Here is a 17732-nt window from a genome sequence, read left to right as displayed (position 1 = left end):
GCTAAAAACGTGAAACGTTTGGATTTCTTTTGTAACGTTTGTAATCGATTGGCTAAAATTGCTAAAAAGGTGAAACGTTTGGATTTGTTTCGTAACGTTTGTAAACATTTGGCTTAAATAGCTAAAAAGATGAAACGTTTGGATTTGTTTCGCAACATTTGTAAATGTTTGGCTTAAATTACTAAAGTGGTGACATGTTTGCATTTGTTTCGTAACCTTTGTAAACGTTTGGCATAAATCGATAAAAAGGTGAAACGCTTGGATTTGTATCGTAACGTTTGTAAACGTTTATCTTAAATCGCTAAAAATGTGAAACGTTTAAATTTATTTCATAACCTTTGCAAATGTTTGGCTTAAATCGCTAAAATGGGGAAACGTTTGGATTTGTTTCATAATGTTTTGCTTAAATCACTAAAAAGGTGAAGCGTTTGGATTTGTTTGGTAGCGTTTGAATTGGTTTGGATTAAATCGCTAAAATGGGGAGACATTAGGATTTGTTTCGTAACGTTTGTAGACGTTTGACTTAAATTTCCAAAAAGGTGAAACGTTTGGATTTTTTTCGTAACGTTTGTAAACGTTTGGCTTAAATTGCTTAAAAGGTGAACCGTTTAGATTTGTTTCGTAACGTTTGTAAACGTTTGGCTTAAATCGCTAAAAATATGAAACATTTGCATTTGTTTCGTAACGTTTGAAACGTTTTGTTTGAATTGCTAAAAAGTTAAAACGTTAGGATTTGTTTCATAACGTTTGTAAGCGTTTGGCTTAAATCGCTAAAAAGGTGAAACGTTTGGTTTTCTTTCATAACCTTTGTAAACATTTGGCTTAAATCGCTAAAAGGCGAAACATTTTGTTTTGTTTCGTAGCGTTTGTAAACGTTTGGCTTCAATCGCTAAAAATGTGAAACATTTGGATTTGTTTTGTAACGTTTGTAAACGTTTGGCTTAAATCGCTAAAAAGGTGAAATCCTTGGATTTGTTTCCTAACCTTTGTAAACGTTTGGCTTAAATCGCAAAAAAGGTTAAACGTTTGGATTTGTTTCGCAACGTTTGTAGACGTTTGACTCAAATTACTAAAAAGGTTATATATTTGGATTTGTTTCGTAACTTTTGTAAACGTTTGGCTTAAATTGCTAAAAAGGTGAAACGCTTGGATTTGTTTCGTAACGTTTGTAAATGTTTGGCTTAAATAGTTAAAAATTGGAAACGTTTGGATTTATTTCATAACCTTTATAAACGTTTGGCTTAAATCGCTAAAAACGTGAAACGTTTGGATTTCTTTTGTAACGTTTGTAATCGATTGGCTAAAATCGCTAAAAAGGTTAAACATTTGGATTTGTTTCGTAACGTTTGTAAACATTTGGCTTAAATAGCTAAAAAGATGAAACGTTTGGATTTGTTTCGCAACATTTGTAAATGTTTGGCTTAAATTACTAAAGTGGTGACATGTTTGCATTTGTTTCGTAACCTTTGTAAACGTTTGGCTTAAATCGATAAAAAGGTGAAACGCTTGGATTTGTATCGTAACGTTTGTAAACGTTTATCTTAAATCGCTAAAAATGTGAAACGTTTAAATTTATTTCATAACCTTTGCAAATGTTTGGCTTAAATCGCTAAAATGGGGAAACGTTTGGATTTGTTTCATAATGTTTTGCTTAAATCACTAAAAAGGTGAAGCGTTTGGATTTGTTTGGTAGCGTTTGAATTGGTTTGGATTAAATCGCTAAAATGGGGAGACATTAGGATTTGTTTCGTAACGTTTGTAGACGTTTGACTTAAATTTCCAAAAAGGTGAAACGTTTGGATTTTTTTCGTAACGTTTGTAAACGTTTGGCTTAAATTGCTTAAAAGGTGAACCGTTTAGATTTGTTTCGTAACGTTTGTAAACGTTTGTCTTAAATCGCTAAAAATATGAAACATTTGCATTTGTTTCGTAACGTTTGAAACGTTTTGTTTGAATTGCTAAAAAGTTAAAACGTCAGGATTTGTTTCATAACGTTTGTAAGCGTTTGGCTTAAATCGCTAAAAAGGTGAAACGTTTGGTTTTCTTTCATAACCTTTGTAAACATTTGGCTTAAATCGCTAAAAAGGCGAAACATTTTGTTTTGTTTCGTAGCGTTTGTAAACGTTTGGCTTCAATCGCTAAAAATGTGAAACATTTGGATTTGTTTTGTAACGTTTGTAAATGTTTGGCTTAAATCGCTAAAAAGGTGAAATCCTTGGATTTGTTTCCTAACCTTTGTAAACGTTTGGCTTAAATCACAAAAAAGGTTAAACGTTTGGATTTGTTTCGCAACGTTTGTAGACGTTTGACTTAAATTACTAAAAAGGTTACATATTTGGATTTGTTTCGTAACTTTTGTAAACGTTTGGCTTAAATTGCTAAAAAGGTGAAACGCTTGGATTTGTTTCGTAACGTTTGTAAATGTTTGGCTTAAATAGTTAAAAATTGGAAACGTTTGGATTTATTTCATAACCTTTATAAACGTTTGGCTTAAATCGCTAAAAACGTGAAACGTTTGGATTTCTTTTGTAACGTTTGTAATCGATTGGCTAAAATCGCTAAAAAGGTTAAACATTTGGATTTGTTTCGTAACGTTTGTAAACATTTGGCTTAAATAGCTAAAAAGATGAAACGTTTGGATTTGTTTCGCAACATTTGTAAATGTTTGGCTTAAATTACTAAAGTGGTGACATGTTTGCATTTGTTTCGTAACGTTTGTAAACATTTGGCTTAAATCGCTAAAAAGATGAAACGTTTGGATTTGTTTCGCAACATTTGTAAAATATTTGGCTTAAATTACTAAAGTGGTGACATGTTTGCATGTGAAACATTTGGTTTTCTTTCATAACCTTTGTAAACATTTGGCTTCAATCGCTGAAAAGGTGAAACATTTGGATTTGTTTCGTAACGTTTGTAAACGTTTGGCTTAAATCGCAAAAAAGGTGAAACGTTTGGATTTGTTTCGCAACATTTGTAAATGTTTGGCTTAAATTACTAAAAAGGTGAAATATTTGGATTTGTTTCGTATCGTTTGTAAACTTTTGGCTTAAATCGCTAAAAAGATGAAACGTTTGGATTTGTTTCGCAACATTTGTAAAATATTTGGCTTAAATTACTAAAGTGGTGACATGTTTGCATGTGAAACATTTGGTTTTCTTTCATAACCTTTGTAAACATTTGGCTTCAATCGCTGAAAAGGTGAAACATTTGGATTTGTTTCGTAACGTTTGTAAACGTTTGGCTTAAATCGCAAAAAAGGTGAAACGTTTGGATTTGTTTCGTAACGTTTGTAAACATTTGGCTTAAATCGCTAAAAAGGTGAAATCCTTAGATTTGTTTCCTAACCTTTGTAAACGTTTGGCTTAAATCGCAAAAAAGGTTAAACGTTTGGATTTGTTTCGCAACGTTTGTAGACGTTTGACTTAAATTACTAAAAAGGTGACATGTTTGGATTTGTTTCGTAACTTTTGTAAACGTTTGGCTTAAATTGCTAAAAAGGTGAAACGCTTGGATTTTTTTCGTAACATTTGTAAATGTTTGGCTTAAATAGTTAAAAATTGGAAACGTTTGGATTTATTTCATAACCTTTGTAAACGTTTGGCTTAAATCGCTAAAAACGTGAAACATTTGGATTTCTTTTGTAACGTTTGTAATCGATTGGCTAAAATCGCTAAAAAGGTGAAACATTTGGATTTGTTTCGTAACGTTTGTAAACGTTTGGCTTAAATCGCTAAAAAGATGAAACGTTTGGATTTGTTTCGCAACATTTGTAAATGTTTGGCTTAAATTACTAAAGTGGTGACATGTTTGCATTTGTTTCGTAACCTTTGTAAACATTTGGCTTAAATCGATAAAAAGGTGAAACGCTTGGATTTGTTTCGTAACATTTGTAAACATTTAGCTTAAATCGCTAAAAATGTGAAACGTTTAAATTTATTTCATAACCTTTGCAAATGTTTGGCTTAAATCGCTAAAATGGGGAAACGTTTGGATTTGTTTCGTAATGTTTGGCTTAAATCACTAAAAAGGTGAAGCGTTTGGATTTGTTTGGTAGCGTTTGAATTGGTTTCGATTAAATCGCTAAAATAGGGACACATTAGGATTTGTTTCGTAACGTTTGTAGACGTTTGGCTTAAATTTCCAAAAAGGGGAAACGTTTGGATTTTTTTCGTAACATTTGCAAACGTTTGGCTTAAATTGCTTAAAAGTTGAACCGTTTAGATTTGTTTAGTAACGTTTGTAAACGTTTGGCTTAAATCGCCAAAAATGTGAAATATTTTCATTTGTTAAACGTTTTGTTTGAATTGCTAAAAAGTTGAAACGTTGGGATTTGTTTCATAACGTTTGTAAGTGTTTGGCTTAAATCGCTAAAAAGGTGAAACGTTTGGTTTTCTTTCATTTGTAAACATTTGGCTTAAATCGCTAAAAAGGCGAAACGTTTGGTTTTATTTCGTAGCGTTTGTAAACGCATGGCTTCAATCGCTAAAAATGTGAAATGTTTGGATTTTTTTTGTAACGTTTGTAAATATTTGGCTTAAATTTCTAAAAAGGTGAAACGCTTGTATTTGTTTCGTAACGTTTGTAAACGTTTGACTTAAATCACTAAAATGGTGAAACGTTTAGATTTGTTCTGAAACGTTTGTAAACGTTTGGCTTAAATCGCTAAAAATGTGAAACATTTGTTGTTGTTTCGTAACATTTGTAACGTTTGTTTTAAATCGCTAAAAATGTCAAACGTTTGGATTTGTTTCGTAACATTTTAAATGTTTCGTTTTGTTTTATAACGTTTGTAAACTTTTGGCTTCAATCGCTAAAGTGGGGAAACGTTTGGATTTGTTTCGTAACGTTTTTTTAATGTTTGGCTCAAATTGCTAATTATGTGAAACGTTTGGATTTGTTTCGTAGCGTTTGTAAACGTTTGGCTTAAATCGCTAAAAATGTGAAACGCTTGGATTTGTTTCGTAGCGTTTGTAAACGTTTGGCTTAAATCGCTAAAATGGGCAAACGTTTGGCTTTGTTTCGTAACTTTTATAAACATTTGACTTAACTTGCTAAAAAGGTGAAACGTTTGGATTTGTTTCATAACGTTTGTAAATGTTTAGTTTCAATTTCTTATAAGGTGAAACGTTAGGATTTGTTTCGTAACGTTTGTAAACGTTTGGTTTTATTTCGTAACATTCATAAACGTTTAGCTTAAATCACTAAAAAAGTGAAACATTTCACATTTGTTTCGTACTGTTTATAAACGTTTAGCTTTGTTTCTTAACGATTGTAAAACGTTCGGCTTAAATCGCTAAAATGGTGAAACGTTTGGATTTGTTTCGTAACTTTTGTAAACGTTTGGCTTAAATCGCTAAAATGGTCAAACGTTTGAATTTGTTTTGTAACGTTTGTAAACGTTTGGCTTAAGTCGCTAAAAATGTCAGACGTTTGGATTTGTTTCGTTATGTTTTAGACGTTTCGTTTAAATATCTAAAACGGTGAAACCTTTGGATTTTTTTTCGTAATTTTTGTAAACTTTGGCTTAAATTGCTAAAAAGGTGAAACGTTTGGATTTGTTTCGTAACGTTTGTAAACGTTTGGCTTAAATTGCTAGAAAGGTTGAAAATTTAGATTTGTTTCGTAACATTTGTAAACGATTATCTTAAACCGCTAAAAATGTGAAACGTCTGGATTTATATCGTAACGTTTTAAATGTTTGGTTTAAATTGCTAAAAAGGTGAAACATTTGGATTTGTTACGTAACGTTTATAAACGTTTGGCTTAAATCTCTAAAAAGGGGAAACATTTGGTTTTGTTTCATAACCATTGTAAACATTTGGCTTAAATCGCTAAAAAGGTGAAACGTTTGGTTTTGATTCGTAACGTTTGTAAACGTTTGGCTTTAATCGCTAAAAAGGTGAAACGTTTGAATTTTTTTCGTAATGTTTATAAACGTTTGGCTTAAATTTCTAAAAAGGTGAAACGCTTGGATTTATTTCGTAACATTTGTAAAGGTTTGGCTTAAATCGCTAAAATTGTCAAACGTTTGGATTTCTTTCGTAACGTCTGTAAACGTTTGGCTTAAATAGCTAAAAATATGAAACGTTTGTTTTTGTTCCGTAACGTTTGTAACGTTTGGCTTAAATCGCTAAAAATGTGAAACGTTTGGATTTGTTTCATAACATTTTAAATATTTAGTTTTGTTTCGTAACGTTTGTAGACGTTTGGCTTAAATTGCTAAAAAGGGGAAACGTTTGGATTTTTTTTGTAACGTTTGTAAACATTTGGCTAATATTGCTAAAAAGGTGAAACGTTTGTAAACGTTTGGTTTAAATCGCTAAAAATGTGAACGCTTTCATTTGTTTCGTGACGTTTGGTTTAGATCGCTAAAAATGTGAAACATTTGGATTTATTTCATAACCATTGTAAATGTTTGGCTTAAATCGCTAAAAATGTGAAACGTTTGGATTTATTTCATAACCTTTGTAAATGTTTGGCTTAAATCTCTAAAATTGGGAAACGTTTGGATTAATTTTGTTTCGTGACGTTTGTAAACGTTTCTTTTCAATCGCTGAAAAGGTGAAACGTTTGGATTTGTTTTGTAACGTTTGTAAACGTTTGGCTTAAATCGCTAAAAAGGGGAAACGTTTGGATTTGTTTCGTAACGTTTGTAAACGTTTGGCTTAAATAGCTAAAAAGGTGAAATCCTTGGATTTGTATCATAACCTTTGTAAATGTTTGGCTTAAATCGCAAAAAAGGTTAAACGTTTGGATTTGTTTCGCAACGTTTGTAGACGTTTGACTTAAATTACTAAAAAGGTGAAATGTTTGGATTTGTTTCGTAACCTTTGTAAACGTTTGGCTTAAATTGCTAAAAAGGTGAAACGCTTTGATTTGTTTCGTATCGTTTGTAAATGTTTGGCTTAAATAGTTAAAAATGTGAAACGTTTGGATTTATATCATAACCTTTGTAAACGTTTGGCTTAAATCGCTAAAAACGTGAAATGTTTGGATTTCTTTTGTAACGTTTGTAATCGATTGGCTAAAATAGCTAAAAAGGTGAAACGTTTGGATTTGTTTCGTAACGTTTGTAAACGCTTGGCTTAAATAGTTAAAAAGATGAAACATTTGGATTTGTTTCGCAACATTTGTAAATGTTTTGGCTTAAATTACTAAAGTGGTGACATGTTTGCATTTGTTTCGTAACCTTTGTAAACGTTTAACTTAAATCGATAAAAAGGTGAAACGCTTGGATTTGTTTCGCAATGTTTGTAAACGTTTAGCTTAAATCGCTAAAAATGTGAAACGTTTAAATTTATTTCATAACCTTTGCAAATGTTTGGCTTAAATCGCTAAAATGGGGAAACGTTTGGATTTGTTTCGTAATGTTTGGATTAAATCACTAAAAAGGTGAAGCGTTTGGATTTGTTTGGTAGCGTTTGAATTGATTTGGATTAAATCGATAAAATGGGGAAACATTAGGATTTGTTTCGTAACGTTTGTAGACGTTTGGCTTAAATTTCCAAAAAGGTGAAACGTTTGGATTTTTTCGTAACGTTTGTACACGTTTGGCTTAAATTGCTTAAAAGGTGAACCGTTTATATTTATATCGTAACGTTTTAAATGTTTGGTTTAAATTGCTAAAAAGGTGAAACATTTGGATTTGCTACGTAACGTTTATAAACGTTTGGCTTAAATCTCTAAAAAGGGGAAACGTTTGGTTTTGTTTCATAATTTTTGTAAACGTTTGGCTTAAATCGCTAAAAAGGTGAAACGTTTTGTTTTGATTCGTAACGTTTGTAAACGTTTGGCTTTAATCGCTAAAAAGGTGAAACGTTTGAATTTTTTTCGTAATTTTTGTAAACGTTTGGCTTAAATTGCTAAAAAAGTGAAACGCTTGGATTTAATTCGTAACGTTTGTAAAGGTTTGGCTTAAATCGCTAAAATTGTTAAACGTTTGGATTTCTTTCGTAACGTTTGTAAACGTTTGGCTTAAATAGCTAAAAATATGAAACGTTTGTTTTTGTTCCGTAACGTTTGTAATGTTTAGCTTAAATCGCTCAAAATTTGAAACGTTTGGATTTGTTTCGTAACGTTTTAAATATTTAGTTTTGTTTCGTAAAGTTTGTAGACGTTTGGCTTAAATTGCTAAAAAGGTGAAACGTATGGATTTTTCGTAACGTTTGTAAACATTTGGCTAAAATTGCTAAAAAGGTGAAACGTTTGGATTTTTTTCGTAAGGTTTCTAAACGTTTGGCTTAAATCGCTAAAAATGTGAACGCTTTATTTGTTTCGTGACGTTTGGTTTAGATTGCTAAAAATGTGAAACGTTTGGATTTATTTCATTACCATTGTAAATGTTTGGCTTAAATCGCTAAAAATATGAAACATTTGGATATATTTCATAACTTTTGTAAATGTTTGGCTTAAATCGCTAAAATTGGGAAACGTTTAGATTTGTTTCGTGACGTTTGTAAACGTTTTGCTTCAATCGCTGAAAATGTGAAACGTTTGGATTTGTTTCGTAACGTTTGTAAACGTTTGGCTTAAATCGCTAAAAAGGTGAAACGTTTGGATTTGTTTCGTAACGTTTGTAAACGTTTGGCTTAAATCGCTAAAAAGGTGAAATCCTTGGATTTGTTTCCTAACCTTTGTAAACGTTTGGCTTAAATCGCAAAAAAGGTTAAACGTTTGGATTTGTTTCGCAAAGTTTGTAGACGTTTGACTTAAATTACTAAAAAGATGACATATTTGGATTTGTTTCGTAACCTTTGTAAACGTTTGGCTTAAATTGCTAAAAAGGTAAAACGCTTGGATTTGTTTCGTAACGTTTGTAAATGTTTGGATTAAATAGTTAAAAATGTGAAACGTTTGGATTTATTTCATATTCTTTGTAAATGTTTGGCTTATATCGCTAAAATGGGGAAACGTTTGTATTTGTTTCGTAACGTTTGGAAACGTATGGCTTAAGTCACTAAAAATGTGAAGCGTTTGGATTTGTTTGATAGCGTTTGAATTCGTTTGGCTAATGTCGCTAAAATGGGGAAACATTTGGATTTGTTTCGTAACGTTTGTAGACGTTTTGCTTAAATTTCTAAAAAGGTGAAATGTTTGGATTTTTTTCGTAACGTTTGTAAACGTTTAACTTAAATTGCTAAAAAAGGTGAAACGTTTGAATTTGTTTTGTAACGTTTGTAAACGTTTGACTTAAATAGCTAAAAATTTGAATCGTTTGCATTTGTTTCGTAGCATTTTAAATGTTTAGTTTGAATTGCTAAAAAGTTGAAACGTTAGGATTTGTTTCATAACTTTTGTAAACATTTGGCTTAAATCGCTAAAAAGGTGAAACGTTTGGTTTTGTTTCATAAATTTTGTAAACATTTTGCTTAAATCGCTACAAAGGTGAAACGTTTGGTTTTGTTTCATAACGTTTGTAAACGTTTGGCTTCAACCGCTAGAAATGTGAAACGCTTGGATTTGTTTTGTAACGTTTGTAAATGTTTGGCTTAAATTTCTAAAAAGGTGAAACGCTTGGATTTGTTCTGTAACGTTTGTAAACGTTTAGCTTAAATCCCTAAATTGTGAAACGTTTAGATTTGATTCGTAACGTTTGTAAACATATGACTTAAATTGCTAAAAATGTGAAACGTTTGTTTTTGTTTTGTAACATTTGTAATGTTTGGCTTATATCTCTAAAAATGTCAAACGTTTGGATTTGTTTCGTAACGTTTTAATGTTTGGTTTTGTTTCGTATCATTTGTAAATGTTTGCCTTCAATCGCTAAATTGGGGAAATGTTTGGATTTGTTTCGTAACGTTTGTTAACATTTGGCTTAAATCGCTAATAATGTGAAATGTTTGGATTTGTTTCGTAGCGTTTGTAAACTTTTGGATTAAATCGCTAATAATGTGAAACGCTTGGAGTTTTTTCGTAGCATTTGTATACGTTTGGCTTAATTCGCTAAAAATGTGAAACGTTTGGTTTTGTTCAGTAACCTTTGTATACGTTTGGCTTAAATTGCTAAAATGGTGAAACGCTTGAATTTGTTTCATAACATTTCTATATGTTTGGCTTATATCTCCAAAAAGGTGAAACGTTTGGTTTTATTTTGTAAACTTTGTAAACGTTTGGCTTAAATTAATAAAAAGGTGGAACGCTTAGATTTGTTTCGAAATGTTTGTAAACGTTTGGCTTTGTTTCGTAACATTTGTAAACGTTTGGCGTAAATCATTAAAAATGTGAAAAGTTTGGATTTGTTTCGTAACTTTTTAAACGTTTGGTTTTGTTTCGTAACGTTTGTAAACGTTTGGCTTAAATCGCTAAAAAAGGGGAAATGTTTGATTTTGTTTCGTAACGTTTGTAAACGTTCGGCTTAAATCGCTAAAAATGGGAAACGTTTGTTTTTGTTTCGTAACGTTTATAAACGTTTGGCTTAAATTGGTAAATAGGTTATACGCTTGGGGTTGTTTCGTAACGTTTGTAGACGTTTGGCTTAAATTGCTAAAATGGGGAAACATTTGGTTTTGTTTCGTAACGTTTGGCTTAAATCGCTAAAAAGGTGAAACGTTTGGATTTGTTTCATAACGTTTCTAAACGTTTGGCTTCAATCGCTAATAAGGGGAAACGTTTGGATTTCTTTCGTAACGTTTGTAAGCGTTTGCTTTTATTTCGTATCGTTTATAAACGGTTAGTTTAAATCTTTAAAAAGGTGAAACATTTAACATTTGTTTCGTAACGTTTGTAAACGTTTGGCTTTGTTTCTTAACGTTTGTAAACGTTCGGCTTAAATCGCTAAAAATGTAAACGATTTTTTTTTCTTAACGTTTAACTTAAATCGCTACAAAGGGGAAACGTGTGGTTTTATTTAATAACCTTTACAAACATTTTGTTTAAACCGGTAAAAAGGTGAAACGTTTAGATTTGTTTCGTAACGTTTTTAAACTATTTGCTTAAATAGCTAAAAAGGTGAAACGCTTAGTTTTGTTTCATACTCTTTGTAAACATTTTGCTTAAATCGCTAAAAAGGTGAAACGTTTGGATTTATTTCGTAACATTTGTAAACGTTTGGCTTAAATCGCTAAAAAGGTGAAACGTTTGGATTTGTTTCGTAACGTTTGTAAAAGTTTGGCTTAAATCGCTAAAAAGGTGAAACGTTTGGATTTGTTTCGTAACGTTTGTAAACATTTGGCTTAAATCACTAAAATAGGGAAACATTTGGATCTGTTTCGTAACGTTTGTAAATGCTTGGCTTAAATTGCTATAAAGGGGAAACTTTTGGATTAGTTTCGTAACGCTTGTAAACGTTTGGCTTAAATCGTTAAAAAGGTGAAACGTTTGGATTTGTTTCGTAGCGTGTGTAAACGTTTGGCTTAAATTGCTAAAAATGAGAAACATTTGGTTTTGTTCCGTAGCGTTTGTAAACGATTGGCTTAAATTGCTCAAAAGATGAAATGCTTGGATTTGTTTCTTAACGTTTGTAAACGTTTGGCTTAAATCGCTAAAAAGGTGAAATGTTTGGTTTTGTTTCGTAGCGTTTGGCTTAAATTGCTAAAAAGGTGAAACGATTGGATTTGCTTCGTAAACTTTGTTAACATTTGTTTTTGTTTTGTAACTTTTTTAAACGTTTAGCTTAAATCGCTAAAAAGGTGAAACTTTTGTATTAGTTTCATAACGCCTGTAAACGTTTGGCTTAAATCGCTAAAAAGGTGAAACGTTTGGATTTGTTTCGTAGCGTTTGTAAATGTTTTGCTTAAATCGCTAAAAATGTAAAACATTTGGTTTTTTTCCGTTACGTTTGTAATCGTTTGGCTTAAATTGCTAAAAGGTGAAACGTTTGGATTTGTTTCGTAACGTTTATTGACGTTCGGCTTAAATTGCTAAAAAAGGGAAATATTTGGATTTGTTTTGTAACGTTTGTAAACGTTTGGCATAAATTGCTAAAAAGGTGAAACTTCTAAATTTGTTTCGTAACTTTTGTAAACATTTTCCTTAAGTCACTAAAAATGTGAAACGTTTGCATTTGTTTTGTAACGTTTGTAAATGTTTGGCTTCAATCGCTAGAAATGTGAAACGCTTGGATTTGTTTTGTAACGTTTGTAAAGGATTGGCTTAAATTGCTAAAAAGGTGAAATGCTTGGATTTGTTCTGTAACATTTGTAAACGTTTAGCTTATCGCTAAATGGTGAAACGTTTAGATTTGATCCGTAACGTTTGTAAACATTTGACTTAAATCGCTAAAAATGTGAAACGTTTGTTTTTGTTTTGTAACGTTTCGCTTAAATCGCTAAAAATGTCAAACGTTTGGATTTGTTTCGTAAAGTTTGTAAAGTTTTGGCTTCAATCGCTAAAAATGTCAAACGTTTGGATTTGTTTCGTAAAGTTTGTAAAGTTTTGGCTTCAATCGCTAAAATGGGGAAACGTTTGGATTTGTTCTGTAACGTTTGTTAACGTTTGGCTTAAATCGCTAATAATGTGAAACGTTTGGAGTTGTTTCGTAGCGTTTGTAAACATTTGGCCTCAATCGCTAAAAATGTGAAACGCTTGGAGTTGTTTCATAGCGTTTGTATACGTTTGGCTTAAATCGCTATAAATGTGAAACGTTTGGTTTTGTTCGGTAACGTTTGTAAACGTTTGGCTTAAATTGCTAAAATGGTGAAATGCATGGATTTGTTTCGTAGCGTTTGTAAACGTTTGGCTTAAATCTCCAAAAAGGTGAAACATTTGGTTTTATTTCGTAACGTTTGTAAACGTTTGGTTTAAATTAATAAAAAGGTGGAACGCTTAGATTTTTGTAAACGTTTGGCTTTGTTTCGTAATGTTTGTAAACGTTTGGCGTAAAGCATTAAAAATGTGGAATTTTTAGATTTGTTTCGTAACTTTTTAAACGTTTGGTTTTGTTTTGTAACATTTGTAAACGTTTTGCTTAAATCGTTAAAACGGGGAAATGTTTGATTTTGTGTCGTAACGTTTGTAAACGTTCGGCTTAAATCGCTAAAAATGGGAAACGTTTGTTTTTGTTTTGTAACGCTTGTAAACGTTTGGCTTAAATTTCTAAATAGGTGAAACACTTGGGTTTGTTTCTTAATGTTTGTAGACATTTTGCTTAAATTGCTATAATGGGGAAACGTTTGGTTTTGTTTCGTAAAGTTTTAAATGTTTGGTTTTGTTTCGTAACGTTTGTAAACGTTTGGCTTCAATCGCTAAAACGGGGAAACGTTTGGATTTGTTTCGTAGCGTTTGTAAACATTTGGTTTAAATCGCTAAAAATGTGAAACGTTTGGAGTTGTTTCATAGCGTTTGTATACATTTGGCTTAAATCGCTAAAAATATGAAACATTTGGTTTTGTTCGGTAACGTTTGTAAATGTTTGGCTTAAATTGTTAAAATGGTGAAACGCTTGGATTGGTTTCGTAACGTTTGTAAACGTTTGACTTAAATCTCCAAAAAGGTGAAACGTTTGGTTTTATTTCGTAACGTTTGTAAACATTTGGCTTAAATCTCCAAAAAGGTGAAACGTTTGGTTTTATTTCGTAACGTTTGTAAACGTTTGGCTTAATTTAATAAAAAGGTGGAACGCTTAGATTTGTTTCGTAACGTTTGTAAACGTTTGGTTTTGTTTCGTAATGTTTGTAAATTTTTAGGGTAAATCATTAAAAATGTAAAACGTTTGGATATCTTTCTTAACGTTTGTAGACATTTGGCATAAATTGCTAAAATGGGGAAACGTTTGGTTTTGTTTCGTAACGTTTGGCTTATATCGCTAAAAAGGTGAAACGTTTGGATTTGTTTCCTAACATTTGGCATCAATTGCTAAAAAGGTGAAACACTTGGATTTGTTTCGTAACGTTTGTAAACGTTTGGCTTAAATCGCTAAAAAGAGGAAATGTTTGATTTTGTTTCGTAACCTTTGTAAACGTTCGGCTTAAATCGCTATAAATGGGAAACGTTTGTTTTTGTTTCGTAACGCTTGTAAACGTTTGGCTTAAATTTCTAAATAGGTGAAATGCTTGGGTTTGTTTCTTAACGTTTGTAGACATTTGGCTTAAATTGCTAAAATGGGGAAACGTTTGATTTTGTTTCGTAATGTTTGGCTTAGATCGCTAAAAAGGTGAAACGTTTGTATTTGTTTTCTAACATTTTATACGTTTGGCATCAATTGCTAAAAAGGTGAAACACTTGGATTTGTTTCGTAGCGTTTGTAAACGTTTGGCTTCAATCGCTCAAAATGAGAAACGTTTGGATATGTTTCGTAACATTTGTAAATGTTTGGCTTAAATCGCTAAAAGGGGAAACATTTGGATTTGTTTCTTAATGTTTGTAAACGTGTGGCTTAAATCTCTAAAAAGGTGAAACATTTGGATTTGTTTCGTAACGTTTTTATCGTCTGGCTTTAATCGCTAAAAAGGTGAAATGTTTGGATTTGTTTCGTAACCTTTGTAAATGTTTGGCTTAAATTGCTAAAAAGGCGAAACGTTTGGATTTGTTTCATAACGTTTGTAAACGTTTGGCTTCAATCGCTAATGAGGGGAAAAGTTTGGATTTGTTTCGTAACGTTTGTAAGCATTTGCTTTTATTTCGTAACGTTTATAAACGTTTAGTTTAAATCTCTAAAAATGTGAAACATTTCACATTTGTTTCGTAATGTTTGTAAACGTTCGTCTTTGTTTCTAAACGTTTGTAAACGTTCAGCTTAAATCGCTAAAAATGTGAAACGTTTGTTTTTTTTCTTAACGTTTGGCTTAAATCGCTACAAAGGGGAAACATTTGGTTTTATTTAATAACCTTTACAAACGTTTGGTTTAAACAGGTAAAAAGGTGAAACATTTAGATTTGTTTCGTAACGTTTTTAAACTTTTGGCTTAAATAGCTAAAAAGGTGAAACGCTTGGTTTTGTTTCATACCCTTTGTAAACGTTTGGCGTAAATCGCTAAAAAGGTGAAACGTTTGGATTTGTTTAGTAACGTTTGTAAACGTTTGTCTTAAATCGCTAAAAAGGTGAAACATTTGGATTTGTTTCGTAACGTTTGTAAACGTTTGGCTTAAATTGGTAAAAAGGGGAATTGTTTGGATTAGTTTCGTAACGTTTGTAAACGTTTGGCTTACATTGGTAAAAAGGTGAAATGTTTGGATTTGTTTCGTAGCGTTTGTAAACGTTTGGCTTAAATTGCTAAAAATGAGAAACATTTGGTTTTTTTTCCGTAGCGATTGTAAACGTTTGGCTTAAATTGCCCAAAAGGTGAAATGCTTGGATTTGTTTCTTAACTTTTGTAAACGTTTGGCTTAAATCGCTAAAAAGGTGAAACGTTTGGTTTTGTTTCGTAGCGTTTGGCTTAAATTGTTAAAAAAGGTGAAACTCTTGGATTTGTTTCGTAATGTTTGTAAACATTTGTTTTTGTTTCGTAACTTTTGTAAACGTTTGACTTAAATCGCTAAAAAGGTGAAAAGTTTGGATTAGTTTCGTAATGTTTGTAAACGTTTGGCTTAAATCACTAAAAAGGTGAAACGTTTGGATTTGTTTCGTAGCGTTTGTAAATGTTTGGTTTAAATAGCTAAAAATGTAAAACATTTGGTTTTGTTTCGTAACGTTTGTAATAGTTTGGCTTAAATTGCTAAAAAGGTGAAACGTTTAGATTTGTTTCGTAACATTTGTTGACGTTCGGCTTAAATTGCTTAAAAGATGAAACATTTGGATTTGTTTTGTAACGTTTGTAAACGTTTGGCATAAATTGCTAAAAAGATGAAACTTCTGGATTTGTTTCATATCTTTTGTAAACGTTTTGCTTAAGTCGCTAAAAATGTGAAACATTTGCATTTGTGTCGTAATGTTTGTAAACGTTTGGCTTCATTCGCTAAAAATGTGAAACGCTTGGATTTGTTTCGTAACGTTTGTAAAGGATTGGCTTAAATTGCTAAAAAGGTGAAACGCTTGGATTTGTTTTTCAACGTTTAAAAACATTACGAAACAAATCCAAATGTTTCACCTTTTTAGCAATTTAAGTCAAACGTTTACAAACGTTACGAAAAAAACCAAAACATTTCACCTTTTTAGCGATTGAATCCAAACGTTTACAAACATTATGAAACAAATCCAAGAGTTTCACCTTTTTAGCGATTTAAACATTTGGGTTTGTTTCGTAACGTTTGTAAACATGTGGCTTAAATTGCTAAAAAGGTGAAACATTTGGATTTGTTTCATAACGTTTTTAAACGTTAGGCTTCAATCGCTAAAAAAGTGAAAAGTTTGGATTTATTTCGTAACGTTTGTAAACGTTTGACTTAAATTGCTAAAAAGGGGAAACGTTTGGATTTGTTTCGTGACGTTTGTAAACGTTTGGCTTAAATCGCTAAAAAGGTGAAACGTTTGGATTTGTTTCTTAACGTTAGTAAACGTTTGCTAAAAAGGTAAAACGTTTGGATTTGTTTCGTAATATTTGTAAACGTTTGGCTTAAATCGCTAAAAACGGGAAACATTTGGATTTGTTTCGTAACGTTTGTAAACGTTTGGCTTAAATTGCTAAAATATGGAAACGTTTGGTTTTTTTCCGTAACGTTTGTATACGTTTGGCTTAAATCGCTAAAATGGGGAAACGTTTGGATTTGTTTCGTAATGTTTGTAAACGTTTGGCTTAAATCTCTAAAATGGGTAAAAATCTGGATTTGTTTCGTAATGTTTGTAAACGTTTGGCTTAAATCTTTAAAAATATGAAACGTTTGGATTTATTTCGTAACGTTTTAAACATTTGGCTTAAATCAAACGTTTCACATTTTTAGCGATTTAAGCCAAACATGTACAAACTTCACGAAACAAATCCAAACGTTTCCCTTTTTAGCAATTTAAGCCAAACGTTTACAAATGTTACGAAACAAATCCAAGCGTTTCACCTTTTTAGCAATTTAAGCCAAATGTTTACAAACGTTACGAAACAAATCCTAACATTTTCACCTTTTTAGCAATTTAAGCCAAACGTTACGAAACAAATCACAAGGTTTCACGTTTTTAGAGATTTACACCAAATGTTTACAAACGTTACGAAACAAATCCAAACGTTTCACCTTTTTAGCAATTTAAACCAAACGTTTACAAACGTTACAAAACAAATCTAAACGTTTGGATTTGTTTCACCTTTTTAGCAATTTAAGCTAAACATTTATAAATGTTTGGATATGTTTGGTAACATTTTTAAACGTTCGGGTTAAATCGCAAATAAGGTGAAGCGTTTGGTTTTGTTTCGTAACGTTTGTAAACATTTGGGTAAAATTGCTAAAAAGGTAAAAACGCTTGAATTTGTTTCGTAACGTTTGTAAACGTTTGGCTTGAATCACTAAAAATGTGAAACGCTTGGATTTGTTTCGTAACGTTTGTAAACGTTTTGGTTAAATCGCTAAAAAGGTGAAACGTTTGGATATGTATAGTAACGTTTTAAATGTTTGGCTTTAATCGCTAAAATGGGGAAACTTTTGGATTTGTTTCGTAACGTTCGTAATAGTTCCGCTTAAATCGCGAAAAAGGTGAAACGTTTGGATTTGTTTCGTAACGTTGTAATCGTTTGGTTAAATCGCTAAAATGGGGAAACGTGGATTTGTTTCGTAACATTTGTAAACGTTTGGCTTAAATCGCTAAAAATGTGAAACATTTGGTTTTATTCCGTAATGTTTGTAAACGCTTGGCTTAAATCGCTGAAAATGTGAAACGTTTGGATTTGTTTCGTAACGTTCTAAACGTTTGGTTTTGTTTCGTAACGTTTGTAAAT

This window comes from Mercurialis annua, linkage group LG5 (assembly GCF_937616625.2).
Source record: "Mercurialis annua linkage group LG5, ddMerAnnu1.2, whole genome shotgun sequence".
In the NCBI taxonomy this organism is placed as follows: Eukaryota; Viridiplantae; Streptophyta; class Magnoliopsida; order Malpighiales; family Euphorbiaceae; genus Mercurialis; species Mercurialis annua.
Note: the sequence above shows the minus strand (reverse complement) of the source record.